The sequence below is a fragment of the Lactuca virosa genome, chromosome 7 (genome assembly GCF_052849685.1).
Source record: "Lactuca virosa cultivar CGN04683 chromosome 7, Lactuca_virosa_CGN04683_v6, whole genome shotgun sequence".
Classification (NCBI taxonomy): Eukaryota; Viridiplantae; Streptophyta; class Magnoliopsida; order Asterales; family Asteraceae; genus Lactuca; species Lactuca virosa.
Genome location: NC_136432.1, coordinates 172,351,527 through 172,374,225, shown reverse-complemented (window position 1 = coordinate 172,374,225; position 22,699 = coordinate 172,351,527). Strand labels below are relative to the sequence as shown.

Sequence of the window (22,699 nt, the reverse complement as noted above, 5' to 3'; positions counted from 1 at the left end):
AGACATATGTCTGAGGATGACAGTGATTACTCTGTTGCTTGAGTGGATCTGAGTGACGCAGGTCGAGGGTATGAAGGAGGAGCGATGGAAGTGTGAGCGGATCATAGGCCAGGTGGCCTCATTTAATTATGACAGTCGTGGGTTGTTGAAACTGCATGGGAAGGTCTGGGTTCTGTACTGGGGCGGAGTATGACAGGTTCTGATGGATGAGGCCCACAAGTCGAGGTTCTCCATCCATCCCGGGGCGATGAAGATGTATCGTGATCTTCGCCCTGATTTCTGGCGGCCCTACGTGAAGCGGGACATAGCATGGTATGTAGAGCGGTGCTTGAGCTGCAGGAAGGTCAAGGCCGATCACCAGAGACCACACGGCAAGATGCAGCTGCTAGACATTCCCGTGTGGAAATGGGAAGATATCACTATGGACTTCATTACGAAGCTTCCCAGGACCGCACGTGGAGTAGATTCGATATGGGTCATCGTGGATCCGTTGACCAAGAGTGCTCACTTTATCCCGATCCAAGAGAGTATATCGGCTGAGAAGCTGGCCGAGATCTACGTGCATGAGATAGTGGCACGACATGGAGTGCCTGTCTCGGTGGTGTCATACCGGGATTTTCATTTCACTTCCCGATTTTGGAAGCGGTTTCACGACGAGATGGGTACTCGTCTCCACTTCAACACCGCTTTCCACCCTCAGACGGATGGACAGAGCGAGAGGACGATACAGACCCTTGAGGACATGCTATGCGCATGTGTTTTGGATTTCGGTGGCAGTTGGTATACGTATCTTCCATTAGAGGAATTTTCGGATAACAACAATTACCACGCCAACATAGACCAACCTCCCTTTTAGATGCTCTATGGGAGGAAATGTACGACCCCAATATATTGGGGCGAGGTCGGTCAAAGAGTCATGGGGAGTACTAAAGTAGTACTCAAGACTACTGAGAGGATCCAACAGGTCCGTAGCAGGCTCCAGACTGCTCAGAGTCAGCAGAGAAGCTACGCCGACAAGCGACATTCAGACTTGGAGTTTCAGGTGGGCGACATGGTCCTCCTGAAGGTGTCACCTTGGAAAGGTGTCATCCGGTATAGGAAGCGCGAAAAGTTGGGCCCCAGATACATCGGTCCGTTCAGGGTGTTGGCTCGGGTGGGCCGGGTTGCTTACCGTTTGGATCTTCCAACAGAGCTCGGCCAGATCCACAGCACATTCCATGTTTCTCAGTTACAGAAGTGCTTAGTGGATGACTAAGCGGTTGTGCCCCTAGAGGATATTCAAGTTGATGACAGCCTGAATTACATCGAGAGACTGGTAGCTAGTCTCGACAAGAAAACGAAGGAGCTAAGGAACAAGAGGCTTGAGCTAGTAAATGTGCAGTGGCAGCACCGCAAGGGCTTGGAGTTGACTTGGGAGCCCGAGGAGGAAATGAGGGAGCATTACCCAGATTTGTTTCCCAACGCAGCAGACTTCGATGATGAAGTCTAAGAAAAGTAGGGGAGAATTATAACGACTGATTCCTGGTACATATTAAATAATAATTTACTCATTTCTATTGAGCAACTCAACGAGTTGGTAGCTCCAAACTCGACGAGTAGAGACCAGAAGGGACGCGGGTTTTAAGCAATCTACTCGACGAGTTGAGAGCTTCAACTCGGCGAGTAGGCTGCCAGAATGAAACCCTAATTTCGGGGTTTTGCACCTTATTTAAGCATCTTAATCCCCACTTGATGGCCTCATTTTCAGCCTCCAAGTCCCAAACCTTAATCCACGAAACCCTAGTGCCTTGTATGAGCTTGTGAGTTGTTTTGAGTGAATATTTTATGTTTTGAAGCTTGTTGAAGAAGGAGGAGCTTGGAGATTCAGAAATAAGCTAGTAGATCCAGAAAAAACATCTCATCCTCTTCATTTTTTGGTAAGCAAGTCTCAACCTTGCTTAGTAGCTTGATAGATCTCCTTATTTTCACTTTATGGGCTTTTTGTTCCAAGAAGCTTAGTCCTTGGGAAATGGACGTCCCAGGTGATTTACCTTTTAGTTATGCGGTTTAGAAGGGGTTTCTTGGCATAAAGTTGCAAACTTTATGACCATGGAAGCCCCATGCAAGCTTTAAGGTGTTATTTTGGCCTTTTAAGCCCCAAAAGGTAATGCATGGAAGGAAAGTCTGAGACTTTTCATGTTCATTTGGTGTCTAGGACCTAGATCTCAGATTTCATGCTTGGGTTTGAAGTATTATGGCTTTTGGACCAAGATCTATGACCTAGAGATCTAGGGTTTGAGCTAAACCCATTAAGAAGGACTATTAAGGGGTAAAGTTGGAAACTTTACCCTTTAAAGGGCATTTCTAGTATGTAGATGAAGTATGGAGTTTGGATCTGAAGGATAGGAGCTTAATCTGTTAAGATGGCTCAATCAGACTGTAGAACTCGGAGAGTCCAGAGAGGGACTCGATGAGTTGAGTCGATTTGTCCTGATTATGTACAAGTAGAACTCGACGAGTTTGTGTAGGGACTCCAGGAGTTGGCTCATGTTATCACGACTATGAATGGCAAGGGAAGTTGGCGAGTCAGGGGATGACTCGACGAGTTGAATTAACTTGGATTGTTGAGTTTGACTTTGACTGAGCGTTGACTTTGACTTAGACATTGATTTTGACCAAGGTTGACCTGTGAAGGGGTCTTGAAGTAAGGAATGGTATCTAAGGGTTGTTTTGTATAGGGCGTGAGTAGAGTGGGTTGCAGGAGCAGAGATGTTCAGCTACTTCACTCAACATTTGAGGTGAGTTTTCCTCCAGTAGGAACGGGTCGAAGGCACCAAGGTCGGGCCGTTTATGTATGTTAGTATGTTCCGAATTAAGGTCCGATGTCGGGGCGGGGCCCAATGTAAGTTTATATGTTTTTCCGAATTTCGATCCGATGCCGGGGAGGTACCCGAAGAATGTAGTATGCTTGATGTCTTTGTGATTCTTGCATGTGATTGTATTTGTATGTTCCGGACTACGGTTCGATGCCGGGGCGGTTCCCGAGGAATGTTTTTATGCTTTCCGGATTTCAGTCTGATGTCGGGCGGGGCCCGATGAATGCTTATATGTCTATGATTAGGTGGTTATGCTCATGTTATGTGTACTAGTAGTTATGCTCATATTTATGCCGAGCTTTGCTCGATGTCGGGCGGTGCCCAGTGCCGGATGCAGTCAGATGCGGGGCATGGCCCGATGCCAGACAAGGACGATGTCGGGCAGTGCCCGATGAAGTACGGCGGGGCCTAATGAATGTTATATGTGTTTATGTGTATGGTTTGTGGTAGTTTGGGGAGACTCGCTAAGCTTCATGCTTACAATTTTCAGTTTTGGTTTCAGGTACTTCCGCTAGTAAGGGGAAGAGCTCGGGATGACTGCATGGCACACACCACAACTTTTAGCTTGGGAGGATTCACTATGATATTTTGATTTGTGATTTGGATACAGTGTTTTGACATGATATTCTGAGATCTTAAACTTATAATTTATGAGATGATTGGATTACTATGGTTTTTGTTATAAATAAAAATGAAATTTTTGGATCGTATTTTTGGGATTTTTCAACATGTCTGAGATTGTTGTTGAATAAGGGTATCGATGTACATAGGTGCGTCTGATATGAAAAAAAAGAGACAAAGGTGGAGAAGGTAGCATATTACTCAACGTTACATCCCTCTAAACTCATTGTCGCTCACCCAAATGATCTTTTGTGTCGTCTTCCTAGCCCGACTGAGTATGTCACTGACTTCGAAGATAAAACTGAGAGAAGACTGAGATTGATATTGACGAAACCATCGATTTACAAACTATTAGGGTTGAAACCTACTCGAATGATATTCTGGGGCACTAAGAGACAACTAAGAGACCAGATGCAACAGAGATCGTTCTCTGATGGTAACGACATCTAAGAGACCAGATGCAATAGAGTGACGCGGGGAAAATCCACAGAGCCCAAATGGAGCCCTAATTGAATACAAAATGAGGCAAAAGGAAAAAGTCTGCCAAGGTTTGAGATGACACAAAATTGAGGAAGTCAAGTTCGACGGAAATTTGAGGAAGTGTGGAATAGAAGAGTAAGAGAAGACGGTTGGAAGTAAATGGAAGGCGATGAAAAGTATGTGGAAGAGAAGGGTTGGAGAGAGTTACGACTCTTTCAAATGAAAACAAAAGAAGAAGTCGACTAAGAAAAACCGACCGTATAATACAAGAACAATTTAGCTGGCGGTTTTGGCTAGGCTCCAAATCAGGCGCTATTCACCAAGCACTATTCATAGCCACATCCAAAATTATGTTTCATTGAATTTTATAAACTTCAATGCATTGGAAAAAAAATTATAAAGTTGTATGCAAATATATTAACAATATGATATTCCATTAAATTTTGTAGAGTTTAATTCATTATATGATAAATGCAAAGAAAACTAAATAGTTCAATAAATGCAAAGAAAACTAAATACAAAGTATTATCGTTCTGAAGTCCACTGGTGTCATTCCGATAGTAAATTGTCTTCCTTCCTAATATGTATATTTCTATAATTTCTAGTTTGTTGGGTTATGTTGGTTTGCAATTTCCCTCAATTTCAAGTAATTTATTTTTAGTCATAAAATGTCATATTATCCTAACGAACTTATCACATTTGTTTTAAAAGGTCACTGAATTACTTTTTTTAGACATTACGGGAATAAAGTAGACTGTGACCTGTTGAAATCGTCCACTAACCCCTTATAAGAGGCCACTCAATCAAAATAATAATATAAATTAAAACAAATTCAAAAAAAAGAGGAAAACTTAAACGTGATCATAGGCATTAACCTATCTTCATCCCTTCGTTTTCATCTTTCCTCTAAACACCGAATCCATACAACATCGCCTCAAACCCCGTCGGAGACACCCTTATCTATTTCGCCTACGTCTTCTCTTTCCGAAAACCTCCATCGATAACCAACCACCACCAGTATCTACTTCGCATCCCTCTAACGCACCTAGAGTCCTCTAACCTCCTGAAACTGTGGTGATACTACTCGATCGAACCATCTTCAGAACAATCCAACACTACAATGCCACAATCGATATCCTACAATTTGATTGCAGAATACATACACAGACAAAAACAAACATCTAAAATCTGACCTAGAATGCCCTTAAACCTTCAAAATCGTCAATGGTAATCGAATCCATCTCTAATTCTTCATGTACCCCAGCAAACATTCTTCTTTCAATTAGATCAGAAAAATAGAAACCCAATAATGATCACCATTTGAAATTCATAGGTTTTGTTTGATTTTTTATTCACATTACAACATTGCATTTTGAATATACCCCCGGTCTCGGATTCATATATCTTTCTGATCTTGGTTCTCTCATTTTTCTTAGGTCTCTTTTGTTTGTATTAACTGTACATAATTCGTGATGTTGTATTAACTATACATGATATTTTGGACATAATTTCATTATTGGTACACGAAAAATGAAGTCTACTTGAGTTGGAGGAAAGGTGTTTGACGAAATGCTTAAAAGAGACATTTACGTGAAACGAATTTCTAGAATGAACTGCATATGAGTTACTCAGTTTCAAAATGGTTAAAGAGATATAAGATGAGTTTTTCAATGAGTGAGTAGAGGGAGTGTTGATTCTCTGGCGAGATTAGAGGGGAGCCTGGAAAGGTGGAGTGTGTTTTGTGGTAGGGGTAGAGATTTTTTTTATGAATAAACATAATAATAATAAACTAATAAAATAACATGTTGACATGTCAGTCAAACTTGCTGATCTTGAAGAGGTAACCGATATCAAGTTACATAAGGAGGTTTTAAAACAGTCAATTCAGATTTTATTCCCTTAATGTACAAAAAAAATAATTCAGTGACATTTTAAAACAAACATGACAAATGGGCTAATATGACATTTTCTCTTTCTTATTTGTGAGATGCACTCATGTTTATTCTTCTCCAAAAGCTTGTTTCCTTGTATATAGTATTTTTCAGTTTGCTGCTAGACATGAAAATTTCACCCGACTAGATGCGGAACTTGATTGACTCGTTATAATTGGGGACAGATATTCCCTGCAAAAACAGGTAATGAGGATTCTCATTAGATTAAAATGAGATAGGGTTAGGGCCGACTATACCTATCCCCACTTTGCCTTCTCAACTTTGATGACGTTATATATATATATATATATATATATATATATATATATATATATATATATATATATATATATATATATATATATATATATATATATATATATATATATATTGTGACATACCCAAATTCACGGCCAAAAAAGACCGATTTGTTTATGTTTTATTTTGAAAATCAGAGTAACCTTTTAAAGAAAACTGTAGCGGAATTTGTTCCCAGAAAAACATGATAAATACGTTATCAAAGCATTTCCGAAGAAATGTATTTTAGTCATTTTAAAACATTGGGATGTCATTTTCAATACAGAAACATAAGCATAAACAAAACTTACATTTGTTATCACTAGTGATTTATATCTTCTTTAAATCTCCCAATGTAAAGTAGCTTCGTATCGACACCTGTGATACAAATAAACTGAGTGGGTCAGGTTGGGAAACCTTGTGAGTACATAGGGTTTTTAACCCACAATAATATAATTATTATGTTGAATCATCAAACAATCAACTCAATTACCCATCCTCATTATCTTCTTTACTTCTTCAGGATCTACCCTAAGACTCAGCTATTCCTCGTTCATTCATTCCTAATGATTATCCTAAGGAATAGGCACGAAGTCCATTTTCTCCAGGGTTTATACAACAGGCACCAAGTCCATATTTGCCAGGGTTTACACAATAGGCACGAAGTCCATCGTCGCCAGGGTTTATACAACAGGCACTAAGTCCATAGTCGCCAAGGTTTACACAATAGGCACAAAGTCCATCGTCGCTAGGGTTTATAAAATAGGCACGAAGTCCATCTTTGTAACATCCGGATTCCCAGGTATCTTATTTTAAGTATTTATCTTGAGTTTTAGGAAGGGACTCGGCGAGTAGGCGCTCAGACTCGCCAAGTAGGATCGCGCATTTCTTGTCTGAATTAATGAAGGACTCGACGAGTTGAGGCGTAGACTCGTCGAGTAGGAGCGCGTGTGCTGACTGGATTAATGAACGGACTCGACGAGTCGGGAAGGGTGGACTCGACGAATCCGCGCTGTTAAGTGAAACCCTAAATCCCTGGGCCTGTGCCCTATTTAAAGGCCTTTATGGCCTCCATTTGCGGCCAATGCACCCCAGAGAAACCCTAGAGAGAGCAGTAGGAGAGTTGAGAGCAAGAAGAAGTTAATACATCACTTTTGGTGTGGTTTTGCTAGAAGGAAGAAGTAAACACCCATCTAGAGCGTGAAGGGAGCTTGGATCTGGGCTAATCATCTTGAGAGTTCATCCCTGGAGGTATAATCCTTTCCATTTCGTGTTGATATGATAGATTTCATGATTTTAGGGTTTTTACCTCCATTTTATGTAAGATCTAGTGAGTATGAGGTCCCTTTGTGTTAATAGCATCAGATCTGGACCATGAGAGGTCCATAGAGTCATTATCTCTCAGCTTTATGCAAGCAAATAAGAGATTGGGGACTAGGTTGCCATTTTTAGAGTTATTTCACCATTTGTGGCTTGATGAGGGTTGCATGCACGTAAAGGTTGCACCTTTACTTAACATTTGAACACTTGAAGGGTAGATCTGATAGTTAGGGAAGCAGATCTGACCTTAGAAGTTCATTTGAGTAAGAACATGGAAGCAACTCCGCAAGTCCATAAGTGGACTCGACGATTCGAGTCGGGGTTGCCCCGCGATTCGTGACAGGTGTAACCCGTCGAGTGGAAGGATGACTCGACGAGCCAAGAGAGGCTGAAAAGATTCAGAGGACCCGTATGGACTCGCCGAGTCGCCCATGTGCACTCGACGAGTCGGGTCAAAGTTTGACCGTTGACTTTCGTTGACCTGAGGGTTCTGGTCAAGACTGATTCAAGAGAGTTCAGGGAAGGGTAGAATGGCCTTCTACCCAATCTGTAGAGATGAGGCCATGAGAGAATATTGATCGAGGATGTTATTTGAATAATAGGAGGAGGCTAAGTCGGGACGTTGAGCACGAGAGTTTATCCGACTTCATTGAGGTGAGTCTTCTCACTATACTGTACCTGGAAGGATACCTATGTGTGACCGGAAGGTCTTGTATGCTATGATGTATGTGCTATATGCGGTTATGTGATATGTATGTGTTATGTATGTTAAGTACGATAAGGACCGGAAGGTCAAGACGATATGGACCGGAAGGTCAAGGGGTTATGGACCGCGAGGTCGATACGGGTATGACCGGAAGGTCTACCGGGATTCGGGACGGAAGTCCCTTGAGACACATGGATCGGAGGATCCTACAGGGTTGTAGCCTGGAAAGGCGTATGTGGTATTTTGGGGAACTCACTAAGCATTTATGCTTACAGTTGTTATGTTATGTGTTTCAGGTACTAGCGAGGATCGCGGGAAGGCGTCGGCATGATCCGTACACACTTATAGAGTTTATGTTATTGAGATTCTGGGACATGTTTTGTTATGACACAGTGGATACATTATGTTTTGTGATTATCGTGTGATTGAAAGTATGATTTAAAAATGAAAAATTGTTTTGAAAATTTACGTTGTTACAAGTTGGTATCAGAGCCTTGGTTTGAGGGATTCGGGTGCATCTTCGGATGAATCTGAACTCAAACTGAGGAATTGAGAAAGTTTTCATAAAATAAACAATTTTTCTAAAAGAGTAAAAGATTTTGAGAAAGGCAAAAGGAAGCAGTGTGTACGATCAGCCAGCGCCTGAACGGTGATTTCCCAAAATACCCTTACATTATGTGTTATGAGATATGTTATGATATGATATGCATGCTAGAGTAGGCTAGGTATTCATATTAGGACTAGAGTGGCCTGATTTGTGATGCCTTAGCCTAGGAAGGATTTTGCTGCTATGTGATGCTTGAGAGCGAGTAGGTAGCAGTGAGGAGCTGGTGGGAGGTCTACCGAAGGGTAGCCTATGCCAGTGAGATATAGGGTACTTGTGATCTGGGATCCAAGGAAGAGGACTTAGGGTGAATACTGATGCGGTGTGCACGGTAGTATAGGGCCCGTACTACTGAAGCGTGATTTGATAAAATTTATATAAAATACTTAATATCTATTTGTGTGTAAGGTGAAAGTAACTATGCACTCACCTTAGTAGCGTGATTTGATAAAATCTAACTAGAAACGGTCAGCGGTTCGTGATCGTCGGGCTCGGGACGTGGAACGGCTTCAACAAACGAGAGAGAATGAAAGTAGAAGGTGTAAGGAATGAATGAGCCTTGTTAGTTATTTATAGGCTAATTTTGGATCTCTCACGTCGTGAGAATCAATGCTCACGTCGTGAGCCATGGCTGTATCACCTTGTAGCTTTGCAATCTGCGTTTATAGCTCTGAAACGTGTCCGGACGACATCTCACGTCGTGAGAACGATATGCTCACATCGTGAGCTTCCAAGAGTCATCCCGTAGACTTCCCAGGTGTTTTCTAGGCTTGATTAGTGTCTGTTTGACTCCTCACATCATGAGAATTAATGCTCACGTCGTGAGTCCAGTCAGATTAGGGTTTCTGACACGTGTCATGCTCTCAGATAGCTGCATCTTTAGAAAATCGTAACTTTTGCATACGAGCTCCGTTTTTTATGTTCTTTATATCCATGCATAGGTGGAGATGTACTATACAACTTTCATTTAGATCTCTAAGGCTAAAAAGTACTTTATCGTAAACTCACTTTTTACAATTCCTGGTGTCGTGCCGGTTTTGTCGCGAAACTTCGACAAGTTATAACTTATTCGTTATAACTCGGATTTCGGCGTCCTATATATGTACGGAAACCTTGTGACATACAATACAACTTAGTTAAGATTATTTATTCTAAATAATCATCTATAAAAAATGTCATCTTTGACGCTTATCGTCTCTAAATTGACTAGCCCGAATCTGCGGGTGTTATATATATATATATATATATATATATATATATATATATATATATATATATATATATATATATATATATATATATATATATATATATATATATATTCGAAGAGTTCATAATTGTCACTTCTTGTTGTTTGTTAACTTTGTGTTTATTGTAAAGAGAATATGGTTAGGCCGTCCGGTATGGTTGCAACGTACAAGTTTGTGGTCTAAGTGGCCATGAACAATGACCGTGCAAACCATCCCGGTGGCTCGTGGTGGCTCGTAGTCGTGGGCGTTCGTGCTCAGGATGTAACACCCTGTTTTGAAAAGTACTTCGATTGCAGGTTCGGAGGCCCATGGTATAAGAGATTTGTTATTTTATGGGTCTCGGGTTTTATTCGAAAGGTTTTAAGGCTTGGGTATATAGTCAGGAGCGTAAGGCTTCTCGCCACCTTTTCGTGGGTATAAAGTTCATCGGAAATGGACTTAGAACGAAGGAGTTATAGCACTTTGAAGTTATTGGCAATATTGGTCCTTAATGGAGAAAGATGGCAAGAAAGGACCATGCATGCAAGCTAGCTAGCACAAGAGTACGCCAAGCGTAGGTTGGGGTACGCCTAACGTATAAAGGAAAATGATCACGGGTGCGGAGGGGCGTACGCCCAACGTACGCTCAGAGTTCCCAAACCCTAATTTTAGGGTTGAGCCCTATATAAAAAAAACCTTATGTCTCAAAGGCCAACCTCCATTTCCACCCTAAAGGAGCTACTACAAAACCCTAATCCATATTTGAGTGTTCTTGGAGCTTAGAAGGTCACTAGAGAAGCATCTTGGTGTTGTGGATCCATTTTCCAAACAAGAAAGGAACAAGGAAAGGTGCTAGTTCAAAGGAGAGGTTGCATATCTGGGATTGTTGCTTCATTTCTAGCCATTTCAGGGTATAAAGATCTAAACTTGGTGATTATCTTCTTAGATCTCTTAGATTGAGTTTTTGGACCATTTTGGTCCAAAGGTTGAAGCTTTGTTGTTCAATCTGATTTGTATGAGTTGGAGTTGCTACTCTCTGTTCTATATGAGTCCCTAAGGCATATATTTGCCATCTTGAATGTCTTATTGGGTTCATGCATGAGTTAAGAGCATTTCTGTGTGAATAGAATATCATTTTTGGAGTTTGGACTTGATTGGGGCATGCAAAGTCACCAAGTTAGTGCCTTTATGGATTAATACGTTGAAAAGGACTTAGATCTGGGTTTGTAATTTTTGGAGTAGAGTATTAAGCACTTAATGGGAAAGTGACTTAACAAGGGGAGTACGTTGAGCATACATGCAGGTACGCCCAGCATACACACCATTTGGCTAGTCGTACTCATCAGATTTGGGTTTGGCTTGTTTTGGGCCTCAGTTTGGGCCATGTAAGGGATTTTGGTTCTTTGGGCCTTAGTGGGCCATCAGAAGTCAAATAATGTGGGCCAAGAAGATGTTTGGGCTTAGGGTAAGGCCCATTAGAGGGGCCTGGGCCCAATTTGGCAAATTGGGCCATTAGTGGGCCACTAATGGGCTTGGGAAGCCTACCTAGTGTTGGGCCATTTTTAGAACCTGGTTTGGGCCTTAGATATGGACCAAGTTGGACTAGGGGGTAAAATGGTCAGTTTACCCTAAGGAGGATTATTGTTTTGGACTAAGAGATATTTTGGTATTGATAGCTCAGAGAGCCGAAGGAGTAGCAGTTCGGGGAATTGCCAAATAGCAGCCGAAGGAGTATCAGCAGGGTTTCCGCAGTGCGAGGTGAGTCTCCTCACTGTGTGCATGGGTCTACAGCCACAATGCCGGCCCATTGTGTTTGTGTGTAGTAGGAAGACCCGGGGGTTAGCCCTAGGCATTAGTATGATATATGTTCCGGATTACGATCCGATGATGGGCGAGGCCCGATGTATGTTAGTATGCTAGAGGTCTTTGTGATTCTTGCATGTGTCGGTAGTATGTTTCCGGACCAAGGTCCGATGCCGGGGCAAGCCCGAGGAATGTTTTTTTTGTTAGTTTACGCTTGTTGTCGGTGTGATACTTGTATGTGCCTGGTAGGGAGGTGAGTGTGGGCGAGGTCCCGTATCTCATCACTAGCTGAGTATGGACGGAGTTTCGTATCTCTTTAGTAGCAGAGCAGGGGTGGTGCCAAATATAGGAGAGGAGTGAGTGTGGGCGAGAGACCGTATCTCACTACCAGCCGGAGTGTGGACGGGGTTCCATGACTCAACAGTAGCAGGACAGGGGCGAGGCCTTAGGACAAGAATACAATAGAGTATGTTTGATTATGTGTTATCATGATTATATTATTGAATGTGTATGGCGAGCGAGGCCTAGAGACAGGCGGGGCCTAAGATAGACATATCTGTATACCGAGCGGGGCTCGATGCCAGGCCGAGCCTTATGCCGGGCGGGGCCCGATGCCGGAGCGAGTACGATGTCGGGAAATTCCCGATGCAGCGGTCGGGGCCTAGTATGTGGTAGTATGGGGAACTCACTAAGCTTCGTGCTTATGGTTTTCAGTTTGGTTTTAGGTACCTCCAATGGCGGAGGGAGGAGCTCGGGATGATTGCATTGCACACACCATGATGTTTTAGCCTGAGATAATTTACTCTAATATGATATGTTTAGACATGATACTCTGATTAAGTATGTTTTGAATGAATGGTTTGACATCTATGGTTTTATTATAGTTTTAAAATGAAATATTTGGACATGATTTTTGGGACGTTACACGGGACAACGAATGGAAACGGCCAATTTGATTGGCTGTTGAGAAATGGCTATATTTAGGGTTTAAAATCATTTTTTTTTAGTTTTACCTTTCAAACAACATTAAACCTCTTCCATAAATACCATACCTACTCATTCACAATTCTTTTCTCTTCTTCTCACAATCACACACTTCTTTTGCATGATAAATTCAAAACCAATGGCTCCTAAAAGGACGAATTGGTCAGAAAATGAAGAAGATAACTTAGCATTAGCATGGGTAGCTATTTCAGAAGACCCATAAATACCTCCTATTTTTGGGTAAAAGTTGGAAATGTTTTCCATGATTTAATGGGTTGCCAAAGTCGTAATCTTGATGAAATATGTTTGAAGTTTCGCGACATGAGGGTTAAATGCCTTGAATTCAATGGGATTTATAACTTAGTTATAAACAACATAGACAAAGGCGACCCGTTTGTTGTGGCCATGCATCAATATGTGTGACAACCCGAAATTTCTATATTGTAAAAGTCAAACTTGGTCAACTAAAGTCAAACATTCAATCAAGGGTTAAACTTATTTCTTTTATTATCTTAATATAGTTAGATTAAAGAGATAAAAGTGTTTGGATCTAGCATTCTTAAGTGTTATGTATTTTGGAAGGATAGCCTTTAAACCATTTGGACCGAAGCCTCGGGTCGTGAACAGCCTTGGGCCGTGAACGAGCCTTCAGGCCGTGAACCTTGGTTGGGCCGTGAACCTCGGTTAGGCCGTGAACCTTCCCTTCCTATATATGCAAGAGTTAGTTGATTTTTACTTCACTTCTTCATTTCTGACCGTGAACTCGAACCTTCTCTCTCAAGATCATCAACCGTGAACACTTTTTCCCTCTCAAATATTATCCTCTTCCTTTTCTTCTTCACGGGAACTTGCTTAGGACCTTCACTTATTCATCAAATCTCCAAGATCTTTAGGCCGTAAACTCAAGAACATCGAGTTTTTTGGGCCGTGAACCATTCATTGGGCCGTGAACTCCTTGCAGCCTCCCATATTTGCTTATAACACTTCTTTTGTAAGTGTTTCTTGCATCCTAGGTTGTTTTCCTAATACCTTAGAGGTTATATTCACTAGTTGTGTACATATATGCTATGTAAATTGCTATTTAGGACTTGTTTTTACCCGGGAACTAGCTTGTGAAATCAAACATCCTATATCGAACTTTCATTCGAATCACTCACACAAGGTGAGTTCATACCCCTACAAATTTCAGTGTTATGCTTTTAAATGCTTTTTAAATGCTTTTTAAATGCTTTTAAGGGGGAGAATACAAGTAGAACACGATATAATTGTGTTAAAACACTTACGTGTGAAAACATCAAACGAAAGGATTTCTTATACTCAAATACTTGTTAAAACCATTTTAAAACTATTCTTAGATTTCTATTTTTATCAAAATCATATTTGTATATCTATTTACGTATAAGTATACTTTAACAGACTTAGCACTATTGCTAAATACCTTGACTCCTGTTCCTTGTTTGGTTGTGGGCTTAGGGTAGGATCATTAGTCCGACTGTCGGCTAAATCATAGTTATACTCATTGAATACATACATGAATATTAAACCCATTTTAAGGAACATACTAACTCGGTTGCTTATGTTGAACAATTGCGTCTTTTCTACAAATCAGTAACAGTTCAAACAAACATACTAGTAAACTATAATAGGTATAGTTTAGAGGATTTCTACATACTATTTCTAGATCAGAGAAAACATACATGAGTCAGTACATATATACTATTAGTATACATTTACAAGAACAAGAAGGAACATACATACTATAACAAGAACCGGAAGGAACATACATACTATAACAAGAACCGGAAGGAACATACATACTATAACAAGAACAAGATAACTAAAACGTGATGAAACTATTTAAGGACATAGCAATATACTTGCTATGTCATACTCTTATAACCAGAGTCTCCTATAGGGAGAGCGTGAATTTGTGTATAGATCTATACTGGATTGACAATCCTACACCTTGCTGCTAGCTACCATAGGACATGCATGTCTACGGGTGACAAATATCATAACTTTTCGATGCCTAAAGAACGTCGTGTTTCACATTAGTCAAGCAAGCATGGTTATAAATTTATCACATTTTAACCTTAAAATTAACCAAATTGGTTACAAGGTAGTTAATGCTTCAGCAGTGTAATTTATACAACACTACTATAAGTCTTCATTTTTCCATTTACATTCATACAGTGATATTCTCACAAGAGAAACACATACTATTTTTCAAGTAAAGATAGTTACCAATATGGAAAAACATACATTTATAATATTTCAAGTACAAATATACATTTTACACTTTATTTAAAAGAATAGAGCATACAAACAGTTGAGTCTTGGTAGAAGACTACTTTTCATTTAAGTAGAAAATATAGGATTTTCTGGAAAGATACAAACATTTTGACTTTACATATACAAACATTTTCATGAAACAAATGCAAACATTTGACACAAAAATACTTATGCACTCACTCAACTTTTATTTTGATACTCTCTTTCAAAAAAAAACTTGTATTCTCAGGTCACCAATAGTCAGGTACACTTGACCAGGTTTTGAGAAGACGGAGCATGTTCAAGACTCGTCTTTTTATTTTGATATAATTTTTGGTGTCTTACAACTTTACACAGAACACACTTGTATTAACTATATTATTAATGCAGTGGATGTTGTTGCTTGTTTTATTATTGTGCATTGTTATGATACTGTACATGACGTCATCCACCCCTGAATGTTTCCGCCATCTCGGTTTGGGGGTGTGACAATATGAAGACACGAAACACACATCGTTTAAACACGTAAAAGATTGGTGAAAATTGAGAGAGTCCCCAAAATTTAGTCATTAAAAATAAGGGTTAAAAACTAGTTTAAGTTGTTTGTGGTTCCATTTTTACGTTTTTTTTATTATTATCTTTTTTTATTTTATGTTGTGTGTTTTAAATTAATGTAATCTTTGTTTCATTGAATAAAAAACTAATTTAAAAAAATATATGTTTTATTGTGTTTGTGAATTAAATTTAAATAAAAAATATGTTTTATTGTGTTTTGTTGTATTTTTGAATTAAAAAAAATAATAAAAAATGAGGTGGAATGGTGTGTTTAATGGTTGGTATCCCATAATTAATGGTAGAGAGTGTGGTGATGATGTGACACCCACCACTATAGTGGTTAGTTGTGGGTATAACCGATGGTCTAAGTCCTCTAGTGTTGATGGCTTATTAAACTTGTTTTATGTTTTTTTTTATTTAGAGTACATTACTCAAATCGTCTCTATGGTTTGGTTAAAATTGGACGTTTGGTCCCTAACTTTTCTTTTTGTACTCGGATCGTCCCTGTGGTTTGATTTTGTTACATTTTTTGTCTCTATGTTTTGGTCAAAATTGCACGTTTGGTCCCTAACTTTATGTATATAAGGGACGAAAAACGTAACAAAATCAAACCATATGGACAATCCGAATGCAAAAGAAAAGTTAGTGACCAAACATACAATTTTGACCAAACCATATGGACGATTTCAGTAATTTACTTATTTATTTATTTCTTTTATTTATTTATTTATTTTGTTAGAGTTGGCTACAAGGATATAAAAATAAAAACAAAATATTTTCATAGTTTGTATATTTGGAATTCAATATCCCTTCCACTAAAAAAACAAGTTGCAATACACTCATTTTCTCTTTTTGATTAGTTTTCCATTATTGTTTCGATAATGGCGGCTGGGCGAAGCCACCCCACCTTCAATTAATAGCGTCGGTTTCAACATATAATCTGGTCTATATAGACGGGTTCTTTCATCCACTAAAAAAACCACCAAAAATGGCCTTTCCCCATTGCATCTATACAACTTCCCTTCTACTTTTGCTCAGCTTTCAACTATTTTCCACCATTTCCGAAGCTGTTGTGCCAGCTTCAGACACCTTCAGTTACATAAACGAAGGTGTTTTTGGAGATTATATAGTAGAGTACGATGCAAATTATCGCTTTCTTCCACCTTTTTCTAACCCATTCCAGCTTTGTTTCTACAACACCACCCCCAACGCATACACTCTAGCTCTACGTATGGGTACAGTCCGATCGGAGGCGCGTATGCGTTGGGTTTGGGAAGCCAACCGGGGCAACCCAGTTCGTGAAAACGCTACCCTAACCTTGGGTACAAATGGAAACCTTGTCCTGGCGGATGCTGATGGCCGAATTGCTTGGCAAACCAACACCGCCAATAAGGGTGTCGTCGGTTTTCAGTTGCTCCCCACCGGTAACATGGTTCTTCATGATGGCAAGGGTAATTTCATATGGCAAAGCTTCGACTCCCCAACTGATACTCTCTTAATGGGTCAATCTCTTCGAGCTGGTGGTGTCAGTAAGCTGGTGAGCCGGGCTTCCGCCGAGAACAACACCGATGGACCATATAGCTTGGTGATGGAGCCTAACATGCTAGCCTTGTATTACAAGAGCCCTAATTCACCTCGCCCAATGCTTTATTGGTCCTTATTCGTTGACAGAGTTAGTGTGCTCAATCTAACTCTTACTTCAGATCCAGCTACAGCTGAGGGTTTTCTCTATTACTTCGAGTTTCTTTACTTTACGACAAACTCCCAGGCTGCTTCGGATGTCGACTTGACCTACGCCCACACACGATACAACAACACGTTATCTTATCTTCGAGTAGGGATGGATGGTAACCTTAGATTCTACACGTATAATCCAAACGTGCAAGTCTACGCCTGGGATGTGGCCTACGAGTTTATGGGCAGGGATTCCTTAGAAAGTGAGTGTCAGTTGCCGGAACGATGTGGGAAGTTTGGTCTATGTGAGAATAATCAATGTGTCGCATGCCCAACACCAAACGGACTAAGTGGGTGGAGTACAGATTGTGAGGCAAAGAAGGTGACATCTTGTAAAGCAAGCGACTTTAGCTACTATAAGCTTGAAGGTGTTGACCATTTTATGATCAGGTACACGAGGGGAGATGGTGGAACGAAGCAAAGTGACTGCGAAAGCAAATGCACCAAGGACTGTAAGTGCATGGGATATTTCTTCCACACGGCTGATTCGAGGTGCTGGATTGCTTATGATTTGAAAACATTAACTAAAGTCAGAAACTCGACTCATTTGGCGTATATCAAAACACCAAAGAATTAGCTGGCACTGTCGAGATCTTTGAATTGCCAATTTCCTATTTGAACAGCATTTGGTTTTGTTTTCCCCACTGAGTTGTGTGTCCAAGTCATGATGTAAATCGATTAAGACATGTAATAAAATTATCTGTGCAAGTCATGATGTAAATCGATTAAGAATTGTAATAAAATGCATATCGGTCAAAGATATGACCCAAAGATTGGATAATTGTAGTTTTCTTTTTAATTAAAAAGTTAATAGAATTTGTTTTACCGAAAAATAGGAATTTACTGAAAGCAACAATGACAGTTCTTATTTCTTCTTATCGAGATGCTACACACTGAACCGACCTTCGTAAGGATGATGAGGCTTAGAAGGGTACACGTAAACACCTCCACAACAACCACAGACTCTGTAAAGGTGGTATGAGTGGACCGGCTTATGCTCTGCAACGGATAAGAAAGAAGATACACGACGGTGAAGACTGTTATAAGCATTTAATCATTTTTCCAATATAACCAACTCTAAGAAACGGTACTTAAGAGCACCCACATTGGTACAATGTGGGGTTATTGCAAAACATGCCATATAAAAACAATTGAATAAATAAATAATCAAGTATTCATAAATGTGTACCACTTTTTTTTTGCAAGACTTTAACTTGAAAGAACTAGATTGACCTGGAATATCTTCCTATTTGCAAAACATGCCATATAAGAACAATTGAATAAATAAAAAATTAAGTATTCATAAATGTGTACCACTTTTTTTTTTGCAAGACTTTAACTTGAAAGAACTAGATTGACCTGGAATATCTTCCTAACAAATAAGAATAATGTAATTCTTTCTTTTAATTTTTCAAATGTCAATTTGTTTTGTGGTAATTTAGAGACATTATTCTCCACTTTTCATTACTTTCATTTTTTTTTTATTTTTTTTTTTATTATATCATTAATTTAGTTTCTATAAATTAAATATACCATAATAACTATATTAATTTCAAATTTTAAATTTCAAATTTTATTTTCAAATTCTAATAAATACAATTTAAACCTTCGTATTTAACATTTTGGTATAATTAACCCGTTTAGTACACGGGTCTGACAACTAAACACGTAATTTTAATTAATTTATTTTTTTGGATGTTTTTTTTTTAATTTTTTTCTCATAAATCTGACTTATTTTAAATTTCAAATACAAAATAAACTTCCCGTTACTCCTTCGTGTTTAACATTTTGTTTTAATCAACCCATATAATATACAAGTTTCACAACTATTAATATTATACAAGTGGCATTGCAAGTTGGCGATGTGGATAGTCTAAGACCGGTGGTACTCTACCTCACCTTCGATGCCATATAAACGCGAACACCATCTCTTGACTGCAGTTAGGGTGCGAATAAAGCCACACTACGGTATCCCATGCAAGCGCTCCCTTTCTCCTTTTTGTTCGGACTATCTATGTGTTATTTTCTCGTCCCGTCTATCCATGTATTATAATTTCATTTCGACTATCCCTATGTAATTTTTTTCATTCGGACTCCCAGTTACCGCGAAGAATAACATGTGTCATCAGATAGGGCCATGTTATGTGCCCTTCGGACTTATGGAGCATTGTTCTTTCTTTGAGTTATCAGGAAATGAATTCTAAAAGTGTTTTATTTTTGCTTACGCAGTGTTTCGATATACAATTTGTTTACTTTTTTAATAGTTGACGTTTCGGCTCACAGTGTTTTGCGACCTTTAGTTATGAGAACTATTACTGAACTTACCACTATTTATTTGATTGTTTCGGACTTTCATTTTTCACCTTTACAGAGCTACCGAATGCAAAGAGTGTTATCTTTCATGTAACCTTTTCTTTTAGTTTTAATTTTTTAAAGCATAAAATAAACTAAAAATTAAATACTTTTGGGTTTTTTACAATGCAGAAAAACAAAAAATAAAATAAAAATATGTGTGGACTTTTCTCGCAACTTTTGGGTTTCTTGACACCAACTCTCTCCCAAAACTTAAAACGAAGCATTGTTCTCAATGCTCAGATAAGGAAATTGACAACTCAATAAAAAAAATTAAAGGAAAAAGGTTGCAACTAGGAAAGAATGTATCTGATATGTTGCAGAAATTTTTGATTTTGACGAATGTGTTGACGAACAATCTGAATTTCAGCAACATAGAAGATCATATGATTTTCCCAAGCTTGCATGGAGCTGCGATTATATCTTATAAAGATGAAAAAATAAACTACATGGGTTGCCTTCTTGAAATCCACCATTTTTTAAAGTCGTTGGCTCGATTGTGCCCAACCAGATTGTTAACTGGTGAACATGGGGCTCCTCTTCTGGTCAATTCTTTTCTTTCTCACTACAGATCCCTTCAGATGTGGCAAAAATTTTAGATATGGTACTTGCACAATAAAACAAAAAAAATTCAGATTTTCATCGGATAAACCTGTTTTCAGCTTTTTGATTATTTGTCTTTTTTCTAATATTTTTTCCAGAAATCTTATCATTCTTTTCCCCATACATGTTTCTTTTTAGCGCTCACCTTCTCCTTCTCTTACCTAATCTTGCCTTTTTTCAACTTTTTTGATGTGTTACCACCTAACTTCATGTCTAAAAATACTTATTGCACAAAATAGTTAGACAACCCACATCAGTTCTCAGGTATAGGATTGTTGATACCCACAAATTTAACCGAAACATTATCAGAAGGAATTTCATCATCATTTAATTTAAAGTTGACTACATCCCCATCAAATTCAACATAAAAGAGTACCAGCAAAAACATCAATTTTTGTTTTGGCAGTTTTCATAAAAGGTCTTCCTAAAATAATTGAGTTTTTACCTTATGCATCCACATTACCCTTATCCAAAATGTAAAAATTAGCAGAAAAAATAAGATAATTCACTTGGACAGGAACATCATACAGTGCACATTTTGGGTGTATAGTCGAGTGATCAGCCAAATAAATGATGGGTTCAGCCTTTTTTAGAGGTCCTAATTTTAACTTTTTAGAAATTGAAAATGGAAGGACATTGACTGAAGCACCTAAGTCAAGTATGACTTTTGGAAAAAATAAGGTCACCCAATTTACAAGGAATTGAGAAAATTCACGGATCATTGCGCTTTTGAGGTAAACCTTTTTGTAAAATTGCAAAAATGTTTTTCACAAGCTTTGTTAGTTTCACAAATTTTTAGCTTTTTCTTTAAAGCACATAATTCTTGTAAAAATTTAGCATAATGAGGAATTTGTTTTATAATATCTAAGAGTGGAATATTTACCTCCACCTGACGAAAGGTGTCCATTATCTCCTCATCCTCTTGTTCATGCTTCATTCTTTTCAGTCTAGATAAGAATGTAACACCCCGTTTCCAAGACAAACCCTAAAATCTGAAGATGCGTTTTAAGTATCATTTTATTCCGGCATATGAATATATTTAAATAAAGAATTTAGTGAAAAAGTGTGTAATTGGTATTATAATTTGTTTTGGAGGTCTAAAGAATGCTTTTGGGATTCGTAGTGGAAAGAATATTTGATAATATGTCTAAAAGATATTCAATTGGGCTCGTGTTGTAGTTTTTGGACTTATATTGAAATTATTTCGTAGATGAGGGACTATTTGAGCAAATTTGGATGTAATTTGAAAGGAAAAGAGGAGGAAGGGCTAAATATGTCATAATTGAGATTTTGGAGTTAAAACGGTAATTTTTGGATTTGTTTTGCAAAAGATTTTCTAAGTGGAGGGCTAAAAGGTAAGTTTGAGGCTTAATTTGAAAGGATCCTATGGGGAGGGACCGGAATTGTAAATATGCCAAAGTTTTAGAATGGTCGGGGTTTAAAGACCCGCCACCCTTACCATACTAACCCTAACCCTAAAATTATGAAAGCCGCCACTCTCCTTTCCTCCATTACCGGCTGCCACCCTTTTTGGCTTCTCCGACCATCGAGCTGTCGTTGTACCAACCCATTTGTAAGTCCCTGATCTGCTTGTGTATCAATCATATCCGTTTGATGGTGCGGAATCCCAAACAAACGAATGATGCCAGATCAAAAAGAAGAAGAAGGAGAAGAAGAAAAGTTGAATCTATGATGTATTCAATGAATAGAATGATGCTCCATACACATAGTTCACACACTAGCTCTTCTCTCTATATTCTCTCACACCTTAGAATACACACACTTAATAACCTCTCAACCATCACCACTCCTCACCCCTAACACCTATATATATATATGTATATATATATATATATATATATATATATATATATATATATATATATATATATATATATATATATATATATACTTGGGGAACATGGGCCGTAAATGGGTTTACGGCCATAAACCTGTTTACGGCCGTAAACACCCACCTGGCCGTAAACACAACCGTAAACATACATTACACTTTAGAAAAATACAGTTGTTTAGAAAAGCAAAATATAAACCATATTTTTGACCCAACAATCTCCCCCTTGGTTTATAGCTTTCTTTTCTAACTTACCCAACAAACTCCCCCTAAAAGGTAGCTGGCTTTTCTTGTTAATCTTCATTGGGAGCTTGGCTTCAACATTAATCTTCAAATTCTTCACAACTTCGAGGTGAACTTTATGAATCTTCAGTGAATGAGTTCATCTTGAGCAGTTGGGCTTTTCTTCAAGATTTGACGTTGAACGCTCGTCGGGTGAGGAGGCTTCTTGAAAAGATTCTTGAAAGATAGCGCTTTCAGCTTGAGAATCTTCAGAGAGACT

At 38.8% G+C, this 22,699-nt stretch overlaps 1 pseudogene; it reads left to right on the top strand.

The window, feature by feature from the left end:
* The first annotated feature begins 16,588 nt into the window (after positions 1-16,588).
* LOC145124754 (epidermis-specific secreted glycoprotein EP1 pseudogene) lies at positions 16,589-18,171 on the top strand (annotated as a pseudogene).
* Positions 18,172-22,699: the final 4,528 nt, after the last annotated feature.